This window comes from Pelobates fuscus, chromosome 1 (assembly GCF_036172605.1).
Source record: "Pelobates fuscus isolate aPelFus1 chromosome 1, aPelFus1.pri, whole genome shotgun sequence".
Lineage (NCBI taxonomy): Eukaryota > Metazoa > Chordata > Amphibia > Anura > Pelobatidae > Pelobates > Pelobates fuscus.
Window position 1 is genome coordinate 287,141,641 of NC_086317.1, and position 19,170 is coordinate 287,160,810.

The window sequence follows — 19,170 nt, forward strand, 5'->3', positions numbered from 1 at the left end:
ATGCTAACATTAGACATTCATGTTTTGCAGTATTAAGATGATGAAATATGTCAAGGACCTTGTGTGTGTCGTCAGTGTCTTGACAGTGGCACATACACTTGTTTTGGAATACAATTTTTGGGTGGTTTTGCAACTGTAACAATCTGATGGAAACTTTTACTAAATATGGAGATAATTAATATAAACATTTTCTCAGGTAGGCTATCTGACCCCATGAATGTATTGTATGTTTGGCACATGCAAATCGATTGGGAGATTTCAGAAATCTGACATGATGGTTTTATTAAGTGTGTTGTGAGGGTGAGTGGGTTTTGGTCATACTGTACCCAAATTTTAAACATTGTATTTGCAAATTGCCTTATTATTTGTCTGTGTACTTTATTTTACATGTGTTAGCACTTCATTTCCCCATTCTAGAACATTTTTCTTCGTATTATGTATTGTTTTATAGAGGTGTTTTTTTTTTTTGTTTTTTTTTTTAATTGATTTGGCGTAGCTGATCTAATTATTTTTTTTTTATTCTTGAAATGAGGCCTGCAAAGTTGTATGTAACGGTAGAGGAAAGGATATTGAAGTTTCATGAGAGTTGTCTGTCTAGAGCTCAATGATTCATTCATTCATAATGAAGAGGTGGGTGCAGCATATTCAGAGATAAAGTTTACACAAATCTGTGAGTAGTTTTCATCCAGTAAAATCCAATTTTAGCTTCTTTGAAAAGGTACCAGGGTGCAGAGCATAACTCACAGGTGACTTGTCAGGTGTTACTTTATCAAAGTAAAACCACACTCTCTAGGTTATATCTTTCCAATGAGTAACCTTGATTCACTTTAATCTAATGTTGTTTACATGATACCAAAAATAATCCATGACCCTCACTAAATTGCTAAATTAAAGGGGTATTCTACGTAGCCTTACATATTAGGATACATATAGTATGTAGGCTAAGTTACAGTTAGCTATGTTGTTTTCACAAAAAAAAATTGAATAATAATTTTGCACTATATTCCTACACATTTTGACCATATCTGAAAACCTGCAGTTTCTGCAAAAAATGCTGCAGAATATAATTAAATAAATTGTATTTAACCCCTTAAGGACACAACTTCTGGAAAAAAAGGGAATCATCACGGAATATTTCCGTCATGTATCCTTAAGGGGTTAATGATGGTGTAGCTTAGCTGTTATTTTCCAGGTACAGGTTTTATGGTGTCTTTGAAGGTTACAGGCTTAAATATAGGGCATGCCAACCAAATTCTCTGACTTTCTGTCTGGGTTGTCAGACAGGTCCCTCACATTGTAATTAATAAAATTACTTAATTACGTAAAAATATCACATAAATATATACGTAGAATTCATATATATATGAAGGGTGGTCTGGATTCCAGCGACAGCCAGTTTAGTTCTTTTAGCATGTCACAATGGTGGGTCCTGTAATTACATTCTAGCGCAAATCGGCAGAACGAGTTATACATTGTATTGAGCTTATTAATGCGGGATTGTGGTGCAGGTGCATATACTACATCCCCATAATCAATGATTGGCATCAGCATTTGCTGTACAATCTTTTCCTTTACTGTAGGGCTTAGGCAGGATTTGTTTCTGTACGGGGCACCTAGTTATGGATAAAATTTAGATGCAAGTTTTTCTATGTGGAGGCCAAAAGATAGATTGGGGTCTAACAACATACCCAAGTATTTGAAAGAGTGGACTGCGGTCAGTATGCTATTTGAATTTATTTTGATGGATAGGTGGGAATTGTGTAATTTATGTAATTTAGGTACTGATCCAAAGATCATTGTGACAGTTTTGTCAGTGTGTTTTGTAATATGTTAAAAAAAACAATGGATCAACACAGTCTGATGTATTCTTTTAAGTTAGGGTACAATAAGTTGCTAGAATTTGTAACATTAAGTTAGGGTACAATAAGTTGCTAGAATTCCCAGTATTACAAACTAGGTGTAGCCTGCCAACTAACACACTATTCCAATACCTCCAACTGAAATCTCTGTTGTTGGACTCGAAAGACTAGGCAATGATACTTACTATTCAGACCATGTAACAAGCGTGCAGTTTGGCACAACAGCCCAAAAAACTACTTTCACTTATATATAATATGCTGAACAACCCCATTAAGTACACTCCAAAACGGAAACACAATGTAAAAAGGTATTTTTGACACACAAGAAGAGAACACATTGCGCCTCTCACTTAGAGATAATGCGCAAACTTTAATACAGATGGAACATGGTGCCAGACAGGCTGGCAAGCATATATCCCAACACCTCCAATAAGTGCTGGAGGTGTCTATCAGAGAAGGGCATGATGTACTACGTTTGGTGGATATGTTCAAAAATAATACCCAAGTGGAGGGAGGTGGAGGAGGAGGCGTCCAAAGCCATAGGTGGCTGAATGTTGCCTCCTATTCATGACGCTTGAAGAATAGAACCGATTCCGGATTCTTGCACCATATACAGCCAATACACTTATAGCAAGGGCATGGAAACAGGCTGACCCACCTGACAGGGTAGCCCTAATGCGACAAATATCTCTGAATTTAGAGTACAAAACAAAGGTTAACAGCTCTCCACAAATAAATATGCCATGGAAGCCCAAACTCAGTAGAAGTCTAGCCACAAGGGGAATAGGTAAACGTGGAGGGGAAGAAAGGAAGGAAAAAAAAAAACTCTAGGACCAAAGATGGCTCTTGGAGAGATTCACTACACACTAGTCATAATGGCATTGGCAACTGACAGGGATAGCATGAAACTCTCACACACTTACCCCCATGTATATAGTTTTATTGTTAACTGTTAACTTTTGACCATTCTCGAGATCACCACAATGTTGATGCAGCCTCAACTCCCCCAATAGACATCTCAGGGCCCGTCCGCATTCGCTTACCAAGAACCCAGGAGACACAGGCCACACCAACTGGTAAAACCATTGGCAGGAAAGCCAGAAGTAGCAAGAGAGATAAGATTTAGACAGAGACCGGACATAGGCCATGAAAACAAACAACAGAAGAGAGGGGAAATCCACACATACGTAGAAACCCGGTGCTCTGCCACCAGACCGAGAACAAGAAAGGAGGCATGGAGGTAGACTGCACTCGGGGGATAACACTTAACATCCTCTCTACCATCCTAGTCTTACACCTGCAGCACCCGAGGGGTCTGACACCAACATTCACAGAGTAGAGACTCCATTACCTTCGGGCAAGCTCTGTTGTGCTCTGCCACCATACCTAAACATGGGGGACAACAGACATGGGAGCCAACAAATGGGAAAATGGAGCATGGGGAGTGGGCTACCAGGCGATGTCGGGGACAACCATGTACCATGTGCTATGTTTATTTTTTCCCTTAACACCCCATATTCTTTTTTCTGTATCCTTAAAAAACGCAATAAAAATTCTCATATTGAAAAAATAATAAAATAATGGTTTCAGAGTTGTAAAAATAAGACAAATTTAAGTATTGACACTTATTTAAATATATATAATTTTAAAAATGAGGGTTTCAATTGTTATTAAGATGAAAGCTAGTGGTTAGAAAAAACTCAACTGGTTGTACTTAGTTTATAGCCTGAAAAAATGTTACTTTAAGGTGAACTTTTTAAGCAGTTTTTGGTAAAAGATGTTAAAGATCAAACCAATTTAGCAATCATTCTCTTATATCACAGTTTGTGTCACTAGACAAAAAGAAAAAATACTGAAGCTGAAAGCATTTAGATAACAGCAAAAATTGGTCTTTCATCTGCCTCTTTGATTAATATCTTTGACCCTATCTTCAAGTCAGCAATCAATATCTATTTCCTAGAACATTTTTTCTGACGTGTTTTATAGACAATTGGTACTTGTCTGAACACCTTTTTTGTTCAACTTGTTTTAATGCTCCATAGTTGTACTTCCTTTTCTAAAGTTTTTTTCCTCCCCATTAAATATCACATCTTGAAGCATCTTAAAGGGTAAATTTTAAATAGCAAACAAAATTATTACACCACATGAAAGCAATGCACCAATAATACTGTATACAGTATATCACAAAAGTGAGTACACTCCTCACATTATTGTAAATATTTTATTATATCTTTTCATGTGACAACACTAAAGAAATGACAAAAGGTATATACAAACTAACAGTGCGCCACAATCACAAAATAGGTATATGTGAGGGGAAGAACCATATAATAAATATAACTGGTATCCAAAATAAAAATAGTAATTTATTGATACAGAAATTAATAAAATAACAGCACGATAATAAGTGCTCGAGTTTATAATAGACAGGAACGCATAGGTATAGCAGCTCACTAATACATAATGCTGAACTGGGCAATAAAGTGCAGATGTTAAAGTGCAAAGTGCAGTATTAAAGTGCAAATACTCAAATGCAAGGTACTAGTACCAAAAGTGCACCAAGCCAATGACACATAGCCCAAAGATAAAAAGAAAACAGTCAGCACATATAGACAATAAAGCCGCTGATACCACAATGCAGGGTCCCAAAAAGTAAAAGGAAGAAGATGGAGGAAGATGGAAGAAGCTCCTGAGGAAGTCTGACGACAAAACGCGTTGAGCATTGAACATTGACTACTTTTTGGGACTCTGCATTGTGGTATCAGCGGCTTTATTGTGCTGACTGTTTTCTTTTTATCTTTGGGCTATGTGTCATTGGCTTGGTGCACTTTTGGTACTAGTACCTTGCATTTGAGTATTTGCATTTGTCCGTCACACTGTATATCTAGAAATGTATTTATTCAGCAATTCTACATTTACGGTAATCAAAATAGCAAAAAAAAAATAGTATCATAATTATGATGATCTGAAAAGGCTCTATGTTTAAAAGAATAAGGGATCAAGGCAACTCCATTAATTAATATTACGTGTTTAACTGCATTTAGGATTAGCTTAAATATTAGAGGTACTTAAGGATTGGGGGTATGTACAATTAAGGTAACACAACATGAGGTGTGATAACATTTTCTGCTGTTCTAGTTTTGTTGATATAACTTTATGTCTGGCTTTGTTCAAGCTGATTTTAGCTCATTTTCATAACTATGTTGTGATGTACATAAGGTGATTTTTGATATCTAAGACCATCCTTAATGCAAAGAAATAAAGCAAACATGGTTAATAAATAGCATCTGTAATTGTGCATAGTTACTAGGTATTTGAGTGTTAAATTCTCAGAACTCATTCCTCCTTACTTATTTGTGGTTAAAAGGAACACAATAGGCACCCATACCACGCCATCTCATTGTAGTGTGTGACAAAGCTCTTGTAATCAGACTGAGTACCACAGGGGACTCTGGAATGCTGGAGACCTAGTCACCAAAGCTTGAGGTCTTTGAGGACCTTTTACACCAGGCCAGCCTGCAATTCTCTCCTTCCACACAGGCATTCAATATAGCATGCCTCTTCTGTTTCTCTCACAGACAGGTATTGATACCTGATGTCTCCAGGCACTGCCTTTACAAAGGCACTTGTGGCTCTCAGGCATAGCTCTGTCGTAACACATCCCCAAGATCAGCAACCAGTGCAGTCAGCCAACATGTCCAAAAACTCTGTTACTGAGTTCTCTGTAAAAACCAGACAGTACACACAGTCTGGTTCATAATGGAACCAACACACATTACTTTATTTTTAGACAAGAGCTAGCCTTTGGTGACTTGCCCTTAAACATGTGCTGAAATCCATATAAATATAAACAAACACAAATAAACACAAACTTGAAGAACAAAACATAATGATGCATCCAATATAATACAATCACAATTTTCTAACCTATGGAAAACATATTATATAGATGTAACTGGTTAGCTATGTGCATTTTCCTAATGTGCATATTGCAATTTCCTAATGTGCATATTGCAATTATACAAATTAATACATATTTCATTTTCACCAACCAGAATGTCCAGAATGTCATCAGAAAGTGGTCTGGGTGCAGTGTCCCACATCATATCTGGGGTCAATTTACCCTCTAAACCAGTGACTGCATTTATGGTCAGATTAATGTCCATATTAGATAGGGGATAGCTATGCACTTATGGATAGGGTTAGAAGGTACTTAATGTTAGGAATAAATTGTAAAATGTTTCAGATTACACTATACGCTATCACCAGTTTAACTTTAGTTAAACAGTGCAAAAGAGTGAAACAGCATTTACCATGCTTAATGATACTGGGTTTTTAGCGTAACCTGAGTTGTTATGCCAGCAACCTCTCTCCTGTACAATTATTCTCGTGGCCAAAACATACATTTAAGTAAAATAAATATATATAAATATATTATATATTTATATATATTATATATTATATATATATATTGTATATTGTATGCTATGCTATGGAAATTAAGATTTGTCAGTCTTGGCAAAAAATGTTCAATGTTTTATTATCTTGTTTTGGTGTTACCCACTGTAGCCTTAGTTTCATTAAGAAGGGTTTAATATAGTGTTGGATACTGCAGTAGCACACCTACTTCGTATTTAACATATTGTGACGTATATACTGATCACACAAATGTTTGGTTATTATTTACTTGCTGTCAACTTTTTGTTTGATTGAACCTGCTCAACCTTCTCTTCTGATCTTCATACTTTCCAGTAAACTTTATAGACTGTTGCAGATGAAAATCCCAGAAGTTACTCTAGCCACCTTCACTCCACAGTCAGAAGTCACTTAGATCACATTTCTTCCACATTCTGATGTCTGGTTTGACCAACAACTGATCCATCCTGACCAAAGCTTGTGCTTTTTAGTGAGGAGTTGTTCCTACATGGTTGGCTGATTATATATTGTCTTTAGCAGACAGATGTGAAAATGTACCTAATAAAGTGGCCACTAATTATATTATCAGTAGATATGTAAGTAATATTAACAATTACTCCAGTGTACTGTTGTACTAGAAAAAGCTGTTAATAAATTATATTGCAAGATTGATTGTACCCAGAGGTCATATATCTGTATTCATGTTATTTAAAAATGTTATGAATTCTAGATTTTAGAGTCATTGGGAGGATCGATTTGTGTTTTTTATTGTTTTTAATCCATTTAGTTAAAGTACCAATTGTACAGTGCTGCAGAAAATAGTAGAACTCTATCAACAACAGAAATTATAACAATAATAATAATAATACAATGATTGCTATGGTTGAAAATTAGAAAAATATTTTCTGTAAATATAGAGGTTTCTATAATGTCATACATTTGAATCCTATCTTCTTTCCAAAGTACATCTATTCACCCTTGAAAAATAACTCTTTTTTTTTAATTAGATAAAGCCCTTTATCCAAGTGACAATAATTAATTCACATCTTACTGGAGACTGGCCCTCTGTCAATGCCGTATGATCCCACTGGTAAGCATGCCCTTAAATAGGATGTTTTATGCATTGTTTAATTAACTGTGGGATTACATTACCCCTGATAAAAAAAATATTTAAATTTATTTTCAAATTACACCTTAGTATACAGCAACAGTACCAAAAGCTGACTTTGTATCACAAGCAATATTATGCAACATATTTAGCCTTGTTCAAGTACATATAATGTAACAAAGTAATAATGTAAATGTAAATTATTGCATTTACATGCAGTAGTCATTATTTCCAAAAACACTAATACCATGTTAATATAAATAAATATAAATATGTATATGTTCTTTTTGTTGCAATAAATTTATGTTATTTTATTGAAAACCGTAAAAAAAAGATATCAAAGCCATTTTTATTTTCTCAGCAGAAATTTGTATGTTTGGCTAGTTTAAAAAATAGCATGTGTAAATGTGATTAAAGGAAGCATTGTGCATGTGTAACAGAATATGCTGTCCTTCTGTATGTGTACATATTCAAACATAGCATTTTGTTTGTGAAAAGCAGAACTAAAACAAGTGACACCTATAGAAACCATTAATTGGGTTCATTCTGACAGTTGTCCTCATCACTTTTTACATGAATATTTTTGTTAGTTATTGTTTTGGAAATCACATTCAAGTTCTATAACATTGTACAATATAGTATAATTATAAATATTACACCAGGAAACTTGTGCGACACCGAATTTCCATATATTGCATTGCATATATAGAAGAGATGAAAAGCCTGTTGTGCCAAGCATACTTTCCAGTGGGAGGACGGGATGACTGTAACAAAAATTAAAGGGGCTTCATAGAACTGGAAGGTTTGATCAATAGGGTAGAAACGTAGAAGCTGAAGTTAAAACTAGGTGTAAGTATATTGAATGTATGGCATGCAGAATGAATTGCGTTTGGAAATCGGTGTTCTGATTTTTGAATGGTAGGTGAATAATACTAATAGGTGGGCTTTCAGGAAGAGTTTAAAGTTGTCTAACTTGTGAGAAAGTCTGACAGATAAAGCTATGAAATAGCAGAGGATAAGTGCAACACAGGAAAAGTCATTAATGCATGAGAAGAGACAAAAGTATGCAAGATAAAGAGAAGTGTATGTTATGTGCAAATTAGAGAGGCATGTTCGAAGAGTAAACAGAGATCGTGATAAACACATAGGAGGAGTGTGTGTTGTCACTGCAAGGGTGCTCTTTGTCTTTTGCATTTATAAATGGCCATCGTTGAATAGTGGGGTAAGTATAGACGTGAAAGGGCACATGTAGAAAGGAGGATCAGTGCTAAAAGAAAGGTTGAGGAGATTGGTTATGAAGAAGGGTTGTGGGTTATGAAAGAAGTTAACTTTGGAGTGGTGATTTCATTCTCTGTGTCTATATTTAGAACAGCTATTTGTGCATTTGGACAAATTCCTTTAAGTCGTAGCATCTGTCTATGGAAAGGTCTAATTTTGGATCACCTAGTGTCATGCCCCAAACCTTAGGATAATGCATGTAATGACCAGGAGGAGGTTTTAGATAGGAAATAGGAGATTAGAAGTTGAAACTGCATGTGGGATTCTGAAATAAACAGAATATAAGAAATGCAAAATAGGATTGCTTAGAGAAGTAGATATGAAGGTTCAATACCAAAAAATGTGTTTGTTCTCAAGGAGGTTGCCTTGTTCAGAATGCAAAGATTAGACAATGAGTGTACGTAGAGCATAGTGTAGATATTTTCACACTATTTTTAAAAATCTTTTCAGGGTTCTTTTCTTTCAGAGACTGTACCAGAGGATTGGAGAAGAGCAGATGTGATGCCTACATTTAAAAAGGCTTCAAAAGCTCAACTTGTCATGTATTTTAAAAAAATGGGTATCGAATCACATGAGCAAGACAATGCAAACAAAAGCCATGCAAAGAAGCAGGAATAAGTACTGTACAACTGCTCCAATCTGCTATCTTCATAGTCATGCAATCTTGCTCCTAAAGGCTTCAGGGTTTCCTTCTTAATAGATATTCAGAATGGTTAATTTGTTTATGTTCATTACACATTCAGTAAACTTCAAATGATTCAGCTTTTCTTTTACTCTCATATCAAACTTGCTAATTCTTGATTATTTCCCTGTGTTTTTCAAAAAAGCCATATGTTCTTTTTTTTTTACTATGTGATTTTTACAACACAATGTGTAAGCATTGTAAAAAGTTAATCTTATTAATGGTATTCTGTGGGCATGAATTATTGATAGTGCATGTTTAACAAATACACTTTCTAAATACTATTTACTAAACAGTATTATCTGTATTTATCTTCCAAATAAATTTATTGAACTGACAATTCATTATTTTATTTATTGCTGTAAATGTAAGTCATTTAAGTATAACAATACTTGGTAGACAAAGTAATTCATTGATTAGATAAACCATATATTAAAACCTTTACAGAATAAAGGTGTGTGAAAGGCAATAAAATAGAATATGACAGCTGTAGAAACATTATTTTACCTGATATACACTTCTGTAACAGCAGTAAGCTCCTTTCATCAATTCTCCCTGCTATTATTTGGCATCCTTATTAATTGAATTTGAGATTATTACTCATGTTTTTCCTGTAAGAGAGGAGGAAAACTTCAAGAGTAATAATTAAAAAAAACAGTTATCAAGCTGCTTTCTACTTATGAACAGCTTGGTAATTGTTTTGCAGCACCTAACATACTTAAAACTTCCCCACCTAACACAGTGACACTATTTCATGATTTGTCATGTGTTTTTTTTCCTCTCTGTTATGCAAGCACTACAATGTAATTTGTTTTATTGAGGGATGAATTATTGCTTTATAAAATCTCATTTTAGCTTCTAGAAAGAAAATGTGCTTTTAAAAAATTAGCAATTTCTTTGCACATTAAAAAAAAAAGACTGCTAATTTATCATCTTTACTGGCCATTAATAAATGAATGCTAAAAATATTTTTAAGAATTTGCTAAATTTCAGGTTGGTTTGGTAACTTTATTAATTAGCTTGTTGCGCATTTGGTTTACCCATGAGGCCATATCATGTAAAGCCCATCAATACCCCATAATCAGTACTTTAAATTTAAGGAGCCTCTGGAAATTGTTTAAACAGTAAGCATTGATTGCAGTTAGCATGTTTATCTTCCATTTTAAAATTTGCCTAGAACCCACTGATAATGGGGTACTGTGAAGTAGTGGTGGACTTAACATGATATGTCCACATGGTGGAAATGATTTACCATATTTGTTTGCTAAGATAGGAGATTTTAAGTAGCCTCGTAAAATGTTAAACTATTTTTTTTTTATCTGTGCGCAGTTCCCTAACATGTCTTAAGTGCCTAAAGCTTTTCTTCCTTCTCTGCCCAACCAAATCTATTTAAAGTGTAGGAATGTGCATGGGCAAAAAATGTGGTTTGGTTCGGTTCGTAAATTCGGGTAAGTAAAAAAATGTATCTGCTTTGGCAATTCGGACCAATGGTATTCAGTTCGGCACTTCGGAACTGCCGAACGTCGTCGCTTAGGAACTTCGCACTTCAAACATTAGTAAGCATCCGAATAGCATGAAATTCATTCGAATGTACATTCGGAACGAAATTAATTGCACATGTCTACTTTATATATCTTATATAATAATTGGCTAAGGATGTTATGCGCAGTATGCGAGACTGCATAGGACAAACATTCCATGCCAGGCGGCGAGAGAGCAAAGTACTTACTGTACTACACGTCCTTAAGGGTCCTCTGGCAGCCGTGAGGTGACGCATCCAGGATATGATGTCATTGCACAAAAGGAATTTGCTTATTGGTCAAGATTCCTGTCACCATTCACGTAATTTTCCCTCCCTCTCTCTTGTTTTGCCACTTTTCAGAAATCTGAATCACTTCGACAATTCGGCACTTCTGAGCTTCTGAGCTTCTAAACTTCGGTGCTTCGGAGCTTTGGCACTTCTGAACTACTGAACTTTGTCACTTTGGGACTTCGGCGCTTCGGGACTTCAGCACTTCGGCACTTCGGGACTTCAGCACTTCGGCACTTCGGATATTTGTAAGTATCCGAGTGTCCCAAAAGCATGACATTCATACGAATAAACATTCGGAACGAAACGAATAGCACATGTCTATTAAAGTGTGTACATTGTCAGTCTTCTTCTCCTGTACTATTTCTGCCTTACTTGGACACGTCCTCCGCGTTCTTTTGCCTGCCTCTTGCCATTTTCCCTTTTGTATTTATCTAATGGATGTTTGACCGCTAGCTTGCCTTCTAGATCATTAACTTTCATTGCCTGCTTTTAGCCATTGGATCTGAGTAGACCATTCCCCTGATGCACCCCATTTCAGATCCAGTGTCTGAGACAATCCTGTATACAGATTTCTAGTTTTACTTATCCCTGTCCTCTCTTTTATTTTTTTGTGCTACCTCCTGTGCTACCACAGACTTTTTTAGAGCATGTCTCAATATCCAGGCCATCCATGATTAGCAGGAATGAACTCAATAATTCCACAGCCTAGTTCCATAGGCTGTGGGTAGAGGCTCTAATAATAATTGGGGGGATATATTGCCCTCCATCAGCTCCCATCTATGGGCACCAAGTGGATGATGCAGTTAAATATAAAAGGGACTAGATTATGTTCACCCCCTGGGTTGCTATGGATTCACAAGCCCCTAGGTAGCAGACCACTAATAAAAATAGAACCTGCTTACCTCCCTCACCCTAACAAGAGTGTTGGGGATAAACTAATGCAATACATATGAATAATATATATATATATATATATATATATATATATATATATATATATATATTTACCATTAGATATATTCTTTCTTCTTCAAACTTCTTTTTTTTGGCTCCAAAAAAGGTCAACTAAAAACCCATTAAGACCTATCGCAAGTATAATTGAGACTTGCCTGTCAGGGCACTCTGATTGGTTGGGTTACAAGCACATTTTAGAAAGGGGAACTAACAAGCAGGACACCACGTTGCCCTTTCATTTAAGTATATAGATTTTTTTATATTTTAAGAAAGCATTTAATTGAGTAATTAAACACATAGTCCAAATCAGTTCCTTACCTATTTAATAAGTATCAGATCAAATGCCTTTCCTATATAAATAAATTGAATGCTGCAGGGAATATTTTCTATTTAGTTCTCAGAAATCCCTGTAGGATGCGACAGCAGATAAATTGCTTTTTTCCTGGCCTCATGGATACAGATTTTTAGGAGTTGTTGGCATGGCAACTCATGATGAGTGTGGAGTCCATTAGGTATTGTAAGAATTCTCTGGAAAAAAAAAAAAAAAACTTAAGATCAAATTACCATTGAGAAAATTTAAAATTGTTTTAGATATGCAAAGATAATGTAATAGACATTGCATACAAATGAATAAAAAGCAATAATACCAAACTAATATGTATATTTTAACAGCAGACACTTGGGTGCATTGACTTATTCTATACGTATAATGGGTGTCTAATACAAAAGTGGGCTGTTAGCTAAATTGATGTCAAGCCTGATGTCTATTTAAGCTTACCACTTAGATTAAAAACATGGAACAGACTTCCCATCTTAGTATATCTCACACTGAGTTGCCAACTGGGTGGGTGATTCAAGTTTGCTTTCTGAATTCAGTAGTAATTTCCCCCATTCTACCTTATCTAACACACCAGCTATACCCTAAGCACCTCAAAGGAGGCAGATCTTCATGTAAGGTATAGGTAATGTTACCTCTACCACAGGGCGCCTGAGTTCTGGTGACACCCTAGATTATTGCACTGAGCACCCGAGATAGCACATCATGAATATGTATAACACTAGGAGGACAGAAAACATAAAAAAAAACACTGGATTTGCAGTATAGTTTCTGTTATAGTTAGAGTTCTCTACAGCTTTCACCATAAGAGCCCGTAGCGCCAACACATAAGGACAAGGGTCCCCATGGTGCATCTGTTCTGCGCCAATCCCCTATATGGGGAGAATTTGTATATACTTTCTTTACTACTTGGTTTACTTTGCACATTTGTCTTATCTGCTCCCGGTTATATGTGTTCCCTTACCTTCTTCCCTCCAAGAAAGTATAGACATCCCCAAAAATATTGATACCTTTGTGGCCACCACCTCAATCTCCAACTTCACTACAGGCTGTGGGTATTGAAGGACTGACCCAAGAGCCCACCATTAGACACAGAGATGGATATTTGTTCCTCACATTGTATAGCAAGTGGGACAAAGCAAAGCACAGGGTTGTTTAAAGTGTCTCCTCTTTTAGAACTCCACATGAGAATTTACTCACATAATGTGCGAGGGTTGAACACCCTCCATAAACGCAGGATGCTCCTACAAGCTGCCACCCAGATATATTGTGTGTCCAAGAGATGCATTTACTCAAACAGAAACTTCAAAATTAAAGACTACCCCACACAATACCCCACAAGCCATACGTCAAAAGCCAAAGGGTTATCCATCCTTATTCATAAATCTATATCTTTTGAATTACTTAAACTAGTTAGTAACAACCAAGGCAGATGTATCATACTTAAGTGCAACATTAACAACATAATATATGTCATAGCAAATGTATATAGCCCCAACACGAACCAAAGGAATTTTCTGCATAAGATCTTGCACAAATTAGATATGAACCAAACCAATCAAATTATTAAATGTGGGGATCTGAACCACATCCTGGACCACATGTTAGATACCTTCTCCCGACTTCCCTTATGCAGAAGTAAGGCCCTTAAAATTCAGTGTAAATATATGCTTAAGCTAATCACGGAGTTTAACCTGTATGACATATGGAGAACACTTAAACCATCTGAACGCACATACTCCCATTATTCTCCAGCTCATAAAACATAAACATACTCTCGTATCGACTATATTCTTGCCTCTTACCCCATACTTCACAGATCTACACACATCACTATAGGAGACATTGTGTGGTCAGACCACATCCCAGTACTGATAACCCTCACAGACCAGTTAGCCCACACGGGACGTACCCCTTGGAGACTCAACGACTCACTCCTTAATGATGAAGAGTTCAAAGACTTAGTGACTGCGGAACTACTAGCCTACTACTTCACAACAAAAACAATCTCAAACATGTCAGCCTGTACCCAATGGCTAGCACACAAGGCTGTGGTGCGTGGCATTTTTCTCAGTCAAGCATCCCACAAAAAAGCAAATTATTGCTGCCCAACAAATATCTCTACTGAGAGTGCTACGAGATGCAACCACAAAACACAACCTAGCTCCTTCCCCTCAACTACAGGACATGATAGATAAATTAAACAAAACCCTAACTGAATTGCACATGGCGAAAATAGCGAGAATAATGCAAAAATTTAAAATCAGAGAATACGCTCATAGTAATAGGATTGGTAAACTCCTGGCCTCCAGACTGTGCCATCAACAGGCTTAATCAAAAACCCAATACATCCTACAACCAGATGGCACAAAAATATATAACCCCCAACTAGTGATGTCGCGAACATAACATTTTCGGTTCACGAACGGCAAACGCGAACTTCAATAGGCAGGCGAATTTTAAAACCCACAGGGACTCTTTCTGGCCACAATAGTGATGGAATAGCTGTTTCAAGGGGACTAACACCATGGCAAAACTCCCATGGAAAATTACATAGTTGATGCAGAGTCTGGTTTTAATCCATAAAGGGCATAAATCACCTAACATTCCAACATTTTTGGAATAACGTGCTTTAAAGCACGTAAAATAAGGGGGGGACCTACTAAATAACAATAAGGGGGGACCTACTGTCCTCCCCCCCTGGCTCCCACCCCTGAGCGTTGGGTGGGGGCCCTAAATAACTATAGGGGGGGACCTACTGTCCTCTCCCCCGGCCCCCACCCCTGAGCGGTGGGTGGGGTCCCTAGATAAGAATGGTGGGGGGGACCTACCGCCCTCCCCCCGGCCCCCACCCCTAAGCGGTGGGTGGGGGCCCTAAAAAAACAATAAGGGGGGACCTACTGTCCCCCCGGCCTCCACCCCTGAGCAGTGGGTGGGGGCCCTAGATAATAATGGTGGGGGGACCTTCCGTCCTCCCCCTGGCTGCCACCCCTGAGCGTCGGGTGGGGGTCCTAAAAAAACAATAAGGGGGAGGGACCTACTGTCCTCCCCCGGCCACCACCCCTGAGCGGTGGGTGCGGGCCCTAAATAAAGAGAGGGGGAGACACCAACTGTCCTCCCCCTGGCCCCCACCCCTGAGCAGTGCGTGGGGGCCCTATATAATAATGGTGGGGTGGGCCTACCGTCCTCCCCCCGGCTCCATCCCTGAGCGGTGGGTGGGGGCCCTAAAAAAACAATAAGGGGGAACCTACTGTCCCCCCCGGCCTCCACCCCTGAGCGGTGAGTGGGGGCCCTAAATAAAGAGAGGGGTGGGACCTACTGTCCTCCCCCCGGCCCCCACCCCTGAGCAGTGGGTGGGTGCCCTAGATAATAATGGTGGGGGGAGACACTCTTAGCAATTAGGCTAAGAACACTCTGGTTGGTGTGTTTAAGCCAATCAGAGTGCTCTTTGTCATTTTACACAGCGTGGGAAAGTTCTTTGGAATTTTCCCACGCTTTGTAAAATGACACAGAGCACTCTGATTGGATGGCAAGAAAACCATCCAATCACAGTGCTCTGTGTCATTTTACACGCGTGGGAAAGTTCTTTGGAATTTTCCCACGCTGTGTAAAATGACACAGAGCACTGTGATTGGATGGATTTCAAGCCATCCAATCACAGTGCTCTGTGTCATTTTACACAGCTTGGGAAAGTTCTTTGGAATTTTCCCACGCTTTGTAAAATGACACAGAGCACTCTGATTGGATGGCAAGAAAACCATCCAATCACAGTGCTCTGTGTCATTTTACACGCGTGGGAAAGTTCTTTGGAATTTTCCCACGCTGTGTAAAATGACACAGAGCACTGTGAATGGATGGATTTCAAGCCATCCAATCACAGTGCTCTGTGTCATTTTACACAGCGTGGGAAAGTTCTTTGGAATTTTCCCACGCTGTGTAAAATGACACAGAGCACTGTGATTGGATGGATTTCAAGCCATCCAATCACAGTGCTCTGTGTTATTTTACACAGCTTGGGAAAGTTCTTTGGAATTTTCACACGCTGTGTAAAATGACACAGAGCACTGTGATTGGATGGCTTGAAAACCATCCAATCACAGTGCTCTGTGTCATTTTACACAGCGTGGGAAAATTCCAAAGAACTTTCCCACGCTGTGTAAAATGACAAAGAGCACTCTGATTGGTTTAAACCCACCAATAAGAGTGTTCTTAGCCTAATTGCAGGGCGGGGCAAGGCTTTATAAGCCTTCCCCCGCCCTGCGTAGCTCAGTCTGTGCGGAGCCCTCCATGGGTGAAGATGGATTATTTTTTTGCGCTCGGGTTTTTTCTTTTTCGTCTGGTTTTTTTTTGCGCTCGAGTTTTTTATTTTATTTTAAGTTCGTCGGGTATGATGGCCTTTTTTTTGGCCTTTTTTAGGGCTGAAAAATGAAGATTTTAGAAAAAAGACGACGTCAAATGGTGAGTTTAATTTTTTTACAGGTTAGTTAGTTTATTCCCGCCTCACTATTTTTAGGGTGAGGGGGGTAGGTAGGGGATAGCTTGATTTGGGTGCGGAGGGGGGGTGACTAGGGGCTTGGGACCCCTAGTCACCTTGATTGGGGGGGTACATTTTCATTTAGGGCCCCCACCCGCCGCTCAGGGGTGGGGGCCGGGGGGGCAGTAGGTCCCCCCTTATTGTTTTTTTAGGGCCCCACCCACCGCTCAGGGGTGGGGACCGGGGGGGGGCAGTAGGTCCCCCACTTATTGTTTTTTTAGGGCCCCACCCACCGCTCAGGGGTGGGGGCCAGGGGGAGGACGGTAGGTCCCCCCCACCATTATTATCTAGGGCCCCCACCCACTGCTCAGGGGTGGGGGCTGGGGGGAGGACAGTAGGTCCCCCCTCTATTTATTTAGGGCCCCCACCCACCGCTCAGGGGTGGGGGCCGGGGGAAAAAACATTAGGTCCCCCCACCATTCTTATCTAGGGCCCCACCCACCGCTCAGGGGTGGGGGCTGGGGGGAGGACAGTAGGTCCCCCATCTTTATTTAGGGCCCCCACCCACTGCTCAGGGGTGGGGGCCGGGGGGGACAGTAGGTCTCCCCCTTATTGTTTTTCTAGGGCCACCACCCACTGCTCAGGGGTGGGAGCCGGGGGAGAGGACGGTAGGTCCCCCCCTATCTTTATTTAATGTATAAAAAACACAGGTTACTGGCTATGGGAGGGATAATGTTTAATAAACATAGGTTACTGGCTATGGGGAGGATAATGTATAATAAACACAGGTTGCTCGCTATGGGAGGATAATGTATAATAAACACAGGTTACTGGCTATGGGAGGATAATGTATAATAAACACAGGTTACTGGCTATGGAGGATAATGTATAATAAACACAAACACAAAAAAATTATAAAAAAAATTGTATGCTGTCTAGGAAGTGGGAGGATCTGGGAGGGAGTGTCTGCTGCTGATTGGCTTGAATGTGTCTGCTGACTGGGAGGAACAGGGTCAAAGTTTACTCAATGATGACGAATAGGGGGCGGACCGAACATCGCATATGTTCGCCGTCCGTGGCGAACGCGAACATGCTATGTTCGCCAGGAACTATTCGCTGGCGAACCGTTCGGGACATCACTACCCCCAACACATCACAGAAAACCTAGCACAATACTACACCGCACTATATAACCTCAAGACTGACAATCACACACATCAACCGACTAATTCTGAAATCTCAGACTTTCTGTCCTACACCTACGACTTACCAAAAAGCACTCCTACAACCTCCGATCACTATCTACAAAATCCTTAAAACCATAGTGGATCTGCCCCTAGGAAAGTCGCCTGGCCCAGACGGCTTAACCAATCCCTATTTTACAACATTCTCAACCATTCTTGCACCGCACCTCCTAACTGCCTTCCAAGTAATGTTACACTTGGGGGAGCCACACACTGAAATGCTGCTAGTGCACATCACAACTCTACCTAAACCAGGGAAAACCCAAGACAGAGGCCAAAATTTAAGACCCATTTCGTTGCTAGATACAGACATACAGATATTTGCGAAAATACTCACTAATAGACTGTCAGATATCCTTCCTACACTTGTACACGATGATCAAGTGGGATTTGTCAGGCGCACAAAGGGGGTGGATGGGACTAAGAAGGTACTTGATCTGATGTACAGCCTGCGGGGGATGACAACAGTGTTTTCCTGTCTCTGGAAACTGAAAAGCCTTTGATCAGTTGCACTGGCCCTTCCTCCTTGCGGTACTTTCAAAATTCTAATTACCACCTTTTTTCCTCATGGCAGTTAAAGCGTTATATAGTAATCCTGCGGCGAAGGTCACTAACAGCGGCTTTCACTTCAGCATCTCCAACGGTTCAAGACAAGGATGCCCCTTGTCCCCCCCCTGCTGTACACACTGGCATTGGAACTGCTTACTATCTTGATCCGCAACCACCAGCACATACAAGGCATACAAATACACCAAAAGACATATAAATTGACAATTTTCGCAGATGACATCCTACTTACACTGCAAAAACCAGAGGAATCCTTGTTGGCCTTCTCTGATGTGTTGGAAGCATATAGCAGATGTTCATATTACAAGCTAAATATTACCAAAACGCAAGCTATGGGTATAAACATCCTTCGACCATTAACCACTCTTAAACAAACCTTCCCATATGACTTGAGGACAGATCACCTGACCTTTCTAGGAGTTAAACTCACTGTCTCCA